Source organism: Corylus avellana, chromosome ca7 (genome assembly GCF_901000735.1).
Source record: "Corylus avellana chromosome ca7, CavTom2PMs-1.0".
NCBI lineage: Eukaryota > Viridiplantae > Streptophyta > Magnoliopsida > Fagales > Betulaceae > Corylus > Corylus avellana.
The window spans coordinates 10,716,672-10,725,374 of record NC_081547.1 but is presented as its reverse complement, the minus strand read 5'-3'; positions in this window follow the sequence as shown (position 1 = coordinate 10,725,374).

Genomic DNA, 8,703 nt, shown 5'->3' with positions numbered 1-8,703 from the left:
CAGATGGGGGTGGCCAGGCCACCCCCAAATGGCCAAGGGGATGGCCGAGCCACCCCCAATCTTTTTTCTTTTTATTTTTTATTTTTTATTTTTATTTTTTTAGAAAATACATTTTTTTAAAAAAAAATTAAGTAGGTGCTACGTGTCAACATTTGATTGGTCCACGTGGAATTCCGTTAAGTCAACTGACGGATGACTAACTTGGTCTATTATCAAAACCACATGGTCCTCTTGTGATAAAAATGAAATCCCAATGGGAAAAAAATAAAGTTATGAAACCCAGGGACTAATTTAGTATTTAACCCTTTATTTAATTTGTTTAGTGATATATAATAATAAATGCATTTAAATTTAGACTTGTATATTGTTTAGGTTTTGCCCTATTAATACTTATAAATGTTATACGACCAAAAACTTTGACAATAGGAAAAAAAAAAATAATAAATAAATAAATTGACTTCGTACCCTAGCTAGATTTATTTTATTTAAGTCCCCGACATCTAACGAATGCATATATATTAAATTTGGGGAAAAAATGATAGAAGTTGAATGTGAATGAAGAATGTTTTTATTTTTATTTTTAAAAAGCAATATGTACATTAATTTGCAATTGTTTTTTATGTTAACCATAAAATTTATATGTACGATGAGTAAACGATATATAATTAATTGAGTAACTAGTATATGTTTAAAATTTTAAATGTGTGATTACTTTACATATGCTTGTACATATTTACTTATTTTAAATACTAATTCGGTTCGTAACGTATTTTGCAGAGAGATATGAGTTATAGAGGAAAGAGAAAAGCATAGAAGCAACCGACCGTGCGGTTGACATCTGGCGCCCAGGCATTGGGCTCATCCCCCCGGGCTGATATGGAGCAAGAAGGGTATAGACCAGTATTTCCACATCATGTGGAAAGGCAGACCCATGCGGGGCAGGACTTTGGCTTTGGTGGTGACATTCATGGAGATTCTCAGCATATTCTGCCAGAGCCGGAAACATCCACACCTTTCACGCTTGACTTCACGATGTTGAGCAATATGGGGATTGTTTCACATGGCCATTTTGAGTGGCACCCGTACCCCACCGGACCACAAGTGGATGATAGTGATGAGACACAGCCCCCCGATAGCAATGTGGGTGATGAGGATGGTGCCGCATAGGACACGCATCCCGATGATGCTGCTACACGCCTGTTGGCGGTGGACGAGGTTCGGACGATAGGTAAGTATATGTGCTAAAAAATTGTAATATTTTTTTTTATTTTAATATGTAGTTAGTTTAAATATGTAACTAACTTGTTTAAATCTGTAATGTATTAAATATAGATCAAAATGGTACCACCCGCTACCATGTTTTGAGTGTCAAGTCATGTCACAAGTTGTGGGAGATCCCCAATGGGCAAAGGATCGTGTGTGAGTATAACCCCGCGTGGCAGCCTGTGGGACAAAGCGCTTTCAAATTTAGACGGATGACCGGAGTATTCGTCAGGAGCAGTAATTATGTAAGGATTAGCGACGAGTGGAAGAATGTACCAGAGCGTAGGAAGGAGGATATCTGGGATGCCTTGATGGTATGTTATAATTAAATATTATTGTATTTATGATAGTTATTTGTATATTCATATATTTATCTCAAATATATGCTGTGTTGTTAATATAAATATACGCGTGAATTTATGCAGAAGCACTTCTATATCCCACCTGAGTGCGATATCGCAGCCATAAAACAGGATGCTTTCCTTGATATGGGAAACAAGCATAAGACTTGGAGGTATAAATTTAAGCAGAGTCTTCACATTACATCGGACGATACTGCGGCAATAGTGAAGACTAGGGTAGGGAAACAATTGTTATCCACGTACAACAGAACTGGCGTGGATATATTATTGGAGAAATAGTGTAGTAAAGAGAATCAAGTAAGTCACATATTTTATTGGGTTTAAGTCCTTAATTTTATTAAAATGAATGTGTTAGACTAAAATATTAATAATGATATTTGTGTAGGAATATGCTGCATATATGAAGGGAATCCGGTCCAAGAACAAAAAGCCTCACCGCACCGAGTCAAAGAGTTTTGCCAGGGCTACACATGAAGAAGTATGTGTGTTTTTTTGATTAGTTATATTTAAGTCCTTAATTTTATTAAAATGAATGTGTTAGACTAAAATATTAATAGTGTTAATTGTGTAGGAATATGCTGCATATATGAAGGGAATCCAGTTCAAGAACAAAGAGCCTCATTGCACTGAGTCAAAAAGCTTTGCCAGGACTACACATGAAGAAGTCTGTGTGTTTTTCTGATTAGTTATATATATATATATATATAATTTATGTTGATTATGTTTATGTTTTATTTGTTTAAGTTTTATTTGTTTATGTAGGTCATAAATACAGGGGCTCCGCCAATACGAGCGCAGTCTTACATCAATACACACGTGAAGAAGGATGGCGGATATCCAAATGACTTGGTCAGGGAGAGATGTGTATGCTACTAATAACCGATATATCTTGGTTAATATATATTTCTTTGTATTTTAATTTAATATTTCTAATTGCTTCTTTTATTGTGTACCCTATAGGAGAGGATGAATGAGTTACTTCCCACTGACCCTGCTGCTAGAAGATTTGTAACCGAGGGCACCATACGGTGGGCACCCGACGATGCGTACGCACAAGGGATCGGCAATAAGCCTGAGTACGTTGGTCGGGTTCGCCAAGTTGGAACAGGTATACTACTTATGCGGCTATGCGCGGCAGTATACACTCCTATTATAGACCAGTCACAACCTCCCGGGAGCTCTAGTGTCTCACAAATGATAGAAGCTGCACTACAAGCTAAGCAGGAGAAGCACAAGCAGGAGAGCCGCAGGGTGGAGATAGCTGCGCTATTAGATGCACAGTGAGAGCAGGTTGCTGTGCGGCTAGTTGAGAATGAGGCTAGTATTAACACTTTGTATGAGGCACGGTTTCGTCAGCTTGAGTCCCTGTTGCAGTCGAGGTCCGCATCCGATATGACTCGAGTTAAGGATGTGCCAGACAAAGAATCCCCAGCCGTTTTGGGGGTGAGATCGTCAGTGGGAAATGGATCAGGTAATGCAATTTTTTTTTTTTTTTGAATATATATCCTATACATACGAATTGGTATTATTTCTACTAGTAAACTTTAGTATTTTTTTTGCGTCTAATTTTAGAAAGATATTATTTTCCAGTCGGAATATATATATATATATATATATCTTTTTGGTTCGATGCTTATTATTTGTAGTTAGTGCATTTTTGGTTCTATTATAGTAATGTCATTTGGTTAGTATATATGTTAAAGTTGTTATAGTGCCCTTTTTTGTGTTTGGCTTAGGATCCTGATAAGAAAGGTACCTATTGCTTCCTGATTGATTGTTTTAGCATCTCCAGGCAATGCGGAGAGGTTGGAGAATGTGGAAGCTATTGACCTGGATTGAGCATTGTCTGTGAGTTTGTAGTTGGTAAACCTATTATATATTTTGTTTTTGTTTTGTTGATGTTTAACGTTACATGTGATTATGTCTATATTCGTGGTAACATATATAGTTTGGTTGTATATGATTGACGTAGAAATTACATGTTTGTGATATATGTAACTATGTCTATATGATAAATAGTAAGTATTTTTTTATGGATGTTTAATCAATACTTCGTTTAAGGTTTAATAGATTGGGCCTCTTGTAGGAGAGATAATGAGGTCAAAAGTATAATTGAGTGCTTCTTTTCATTAAAAAAAAAAAAAGAAAAAGAAAGAAAGGAGATAGAGAGAGAAGAGGAAGAAAAGAAGAAATGATCATTGTTTTCTAGATCATTGATGCAAAACCTATTCACATAGAAGTAAACATATAAATCATTGTACTCCACTTATTCAAGCAAGATTGGGAAGACGTTCACCTTTATAATTTGTATGCTTATTTAATGGTTTGGCTTCATAAAGGTCTCACTATATTTTGTGATAATGAGTTAGGACCCCATCAATCTTAATGGTTATCCTAATTTAGTTTTATTGTTGTTCATTTGAAAGAAAGTTAAGTTGAAGCATCTGAATGAAAGATAGAATGTGTTAAGTATTTGAAGGTCCAAACTTCCAATTATTCATTGAGATGATAACGGCCCCTAGCATGCAAGATGTCATGATTTCTTGTTTTTGTTGCCTATGCTTTCTTTTATTTTAGGAATTTTTTTCTTGTTCTTTTTACTATGTTCTAATAATTTTTGTTTCCCATGAAAAATTAGTTATATAGATTGCTTATTCTTGATTTGCGTTTCTAGGCTGCAGAAAGCCCTAGGGAGAGTGCTTGTCTAGAGGTGCCTATTATTCTCCTTTTAAGTCTTTTATCTTTTATACAGTCGGACATTCACACCCATATACATTAATTTTAGTGCTCTGTGTAAGGCTTTACCATCATTTATAAACAGGGAAAGGAGTCTCATTTGGTATCAAACATAGGCTTTGAGGATGACAATGGAGAGGTGACTACACTTACTTTGATATCCAGTTTTAGAGAAATTTCCTAGCCGTGGAATGTTATGCTTTATTAAAGTGTGATATATTACATCTGGTTGAGAAGAGAATTGGATAGGAATTGCACAATGTCTTCCTCCCTTTCTCTCTGCACCCCCCCAACCCCTAACACACACAAACTCTGCACTCATACACATGCATATACATGTACACACTTTAAGTTCAACTTGATGTTTGTTTACTTGTTTAGTTCAAACTTATTTTGTGCAATTTTAAATATGCTTCTATTTCGTGTTGGTACACATCATTAGATCTTGTGAAATTTGACTTTCACTCTTTTCTTGGACTTCTTTGCTTAGAAACGATCATTTTTTAGGTATTTAAGTAAAAATGCAACAAGAGTTCACTTATATTAAGAAAAAAGAATAAGAGAGAGTAAAAGATTTGCTTACATGGTAAGGGCTGGGGGTGGGGATAGTCTTAGGTTCATCAGCAACTTGATTAAATGGTCTCATGTTTTATTAAGTTTTTATGCCTATTTTTGTGGGTGGATAATGTTTTGCAGTCCTTTCTAGAAAATGATAGCTTGGAGTTTGAGGAGATAGTGAAGAAATATTCTGATGAACTATCTGAAACAATATTTTTCTGAAATCCTTCTCTAGAGTGGTTACACAATGAGGAACCTATTGCCATGTAATCAGCTTTGTCTGTCAGTTTGTAGTTGGTAAACTTATAAATATTTTGTTCTTATCTTGTTAATGTTTACCATTACATGTAATTATGTCTAGATTTGGGTTTGGTTGTTTGTAGTTTTTGTACAAAAGGCATGTTTGTGATTAATGTGGAGGTTCATTTTTTTATGGATGATTAATGAAAAATTCATTTAGGGTTTAGCGAATTTTTGATGGATGATTAATGTCGTTTCATGAATATATAGTTCAAACAAATGTGATGGATGATTAATGTGTATTACGTCAAAGGCCTTTCAAAATGTGAAAGGCCTTTCAAAGGCCCTACAAATTGGCCTTTCAAACAAATGTGAATGGCCTTGCAAACAAAAAATAAATCGTAAATTAAATAAACAAATGAGAAAAAAAAAGGACCTAATTTTTTGACGTGGTACTAGTGTCACGTCAAAAAATTTTGACGTGGGAGTTCTTCCGCATCAGAAAATTTTCTGATGTGATATAAGTGCCACGTCAGAAAATTTTTTGACGTGGCACTAGTACCACGTCAGAATTTTCTGACGTGCTACTGTTTGCCACGTCAGAAAAATTTTCTGACGTGTCATACAGTAAAACGTCAGAAAATTCTGACGTTCTAACCACTAACACGTTAGGAAAAAAATTTTATTTCTGGCGTGCTACTATTTGCCACATCAGAAAAATTTTCTGACGTGTCATACAGTAAAACGTTTAAAAATTCTGACGTTCTAACCACTAACACGTCAGGAAAAAAATTTTACTGACTTCTATGCTTCTGACATTCAACACACGTTAGAAAAATTTTCTGACGTGTCAGACACCATAAAACGTTAGAAATCTCTAGTAAAGAAAAAAATGTTTTTTTTTATAGTGTTTGAACATTAACAAATGTTTTCCAATTTTGACGTTATGACCATTTGGTCATTAACCCATTTATTTTTCTTTACCATTTGTGACCTTTGGAGTTATCAAGCTTTTATAGGATTTTGAGAACCAAGTTTTATAGTTGTAGTTTGGGGAAAATACATTTGACCCCTCCTGAACTATCCACTCATTTGCACTTTGACCTCAAATGTTTAAAAAATGACACTTGATCCCCCTCCCCAAAAACTTTCAAATTGTTGCAATTTGACTATATATATATATTTTTTCAAAATGCCACCATCCTAAGCTAAAAAAGTGACACTTGACCTCCCCTCCCCCCTAAAACTTTCAAATTGTTGCAATTTGACTGTTCTGATTTTTTTTCTTTCTTCAAAATGCCACCATCTCAAGCTAAAAAAAAAAATTAAAAATTAAAGGGTGGCCGGCCACCCTAGTTGGGCTAAGGGTGGCTTCGGCCACCCTAGACCGGACACCCCTTAATTTTTATTTTTTTAACTTGGGATGGAGGCATTTTGGTAAAAAAGAAAGAAAGTAAGAATGATCGAATTGCAACGATTTGGAAGTTGGGGGAGGGGGGGGTCAAATGTCACTTTTTAAACATTAGAGGTCAAAGTACAAATTAGTGGATAGTTCAAGGGGGTAAAATGTATTTTTTCCTTGTAATTTTTTACAGTTATGACCGTTTAGTCATTAGAACTTCTTTATGATATTAGAAAGTTTTCCAGCACTTATGTCTTATATAAGATCACTTTTTGTGAGAAATAATATGGTGTTTTCAAACACATTGGGAAAAATATATTTCATGCTATAAAGCTATATGTTATATCATTATCCCTTTCTACAAAACATTATTATGAAGTCCCCCATCTATTTTGATAAAAGGGTTGTTCTACTAGTCTTTGTTTTTGGAAGTGCGTCCTTAACGAAGGTAGACGCTATAATCTAATCTTGGGAGGTTGCGTGTCAAAGGATCCAATTGCACCGAGTTATATACTCTGAGAGGCACGAATTAACCTTTAAGGACAACACTTTTGCGTGATTCTATAGCATTGTGAGATCTTTCGATACTCTACTTTTCATCTCTTTGTATTTTTTTTTAAGGGGAAAATGCAGTTTACCCTATGAAGTTTCATAAGTTTTTCAATTTTAACCCTAAAGTTCAAAAATTGGCAATCTACCCCCTCTGAAGTTTAAAAAATTGGCAATTTAAACATTCCGTTTAATTTTTCCGTTAAATTGGACGGAAATTTTTTTAAAAAAGCCTGAGGGTAATGATGTAATTTCATAGATTTTCGTCAATTTTGACGGAAAAATTAAGCGGAAGGTTTAAATTGCCAATTTTTGAAACTTCAGGGGGTTAGATTGCCAATTTTTGAACTTTTGGGTTAAAATTGAAAAACCCCTGAAACTTTAGGGGGGTAAACTGCATTTTTTCCTTTTTTTAATTTCTTGTTAATATTCAGATTGTAATTATTTTATATCAATAAGAATTTGTGCACCATCCAAAATTATTTCCAACATGTTCAATCCTTGTAGGATGAACATTCAAACCTTGAGGAACTAAGGTTCGATGATGTCAAGGAAGGGATAATTAGGGTTTCAATTATGGATTACGGTTTTGATCGCATGATTAGGGTTTTTACGTGTGTAGATTTGTATTATAAGCTTATGGTGTCCACTATTAGAGTGTGGATTGCAGTGATTGGTGATTAAGATGTTCGGATGTGATCAGAATCAACCACAGTAAGAAAATGTTTACAAAACTTTTTTTATTCAAACATGCGATATGTCAGTGAATTGATTGTGTTTCATTTTTCAAGTAACTTGTCATGAGCCTATTGATTTTTATAATATGTTCATAATTGCTTCAAATGAGAACTTCCTATTATATGGTTTACAATAGATGAACAATATTTGCATAGTATGACATGACCGTGGGTTATGGGCTTAACCCTAGCTATGGTCATGAAGTTTATTTTTATTGCTCAGCCTTAGATTTAATGATTATTTCTAACATACGCCATTTGGGTTTTTTTTTTTTTTTTACATGTGGAAATAAACTGAAGAATTAATTTTACTCTGTTAAAAAACTTAAGGACTAATTTTATCACTTACGAAAATTTAAGGACTAGTTTGATACACACAAAAAAGACACTAATTTTGTTTTTAACCCTAATTTTTAATCACGTTAAAATTGGTGGAGTAGTTTTAAACTTTCTCAAAAAATATAATAAATATATTGGCAATCTCATAAATGTAAATTTTATCTAATAAAACAGAAAAAAAAAACGAAATTATTTCATATATAAGTAATATTACAATAGAAATAAATAAAATAAAAAAGGAAATACGTCAGTAGAGTTCTTCTCTATCTCCAGAAAAAGTCCTGGACAGATTCTTGCCATGAGAGCACAAGCATGAGCATCACCAAAACGCCGGCAAGCCCCCAGGAGGAGCTTCCAATTCTAAGCACCCAAGAAGGGTCCGGCGACGGAATTATTGAAGCTCTGCCTCCTCCCTGCGCAGACACGGATGACGAGCACGATGAAGTTGTTCTAATGGCAATTATGAGCCCAGCAAGAACCATGGGCAGAACAAATCCGGAACTCCATTTGGTCTCGT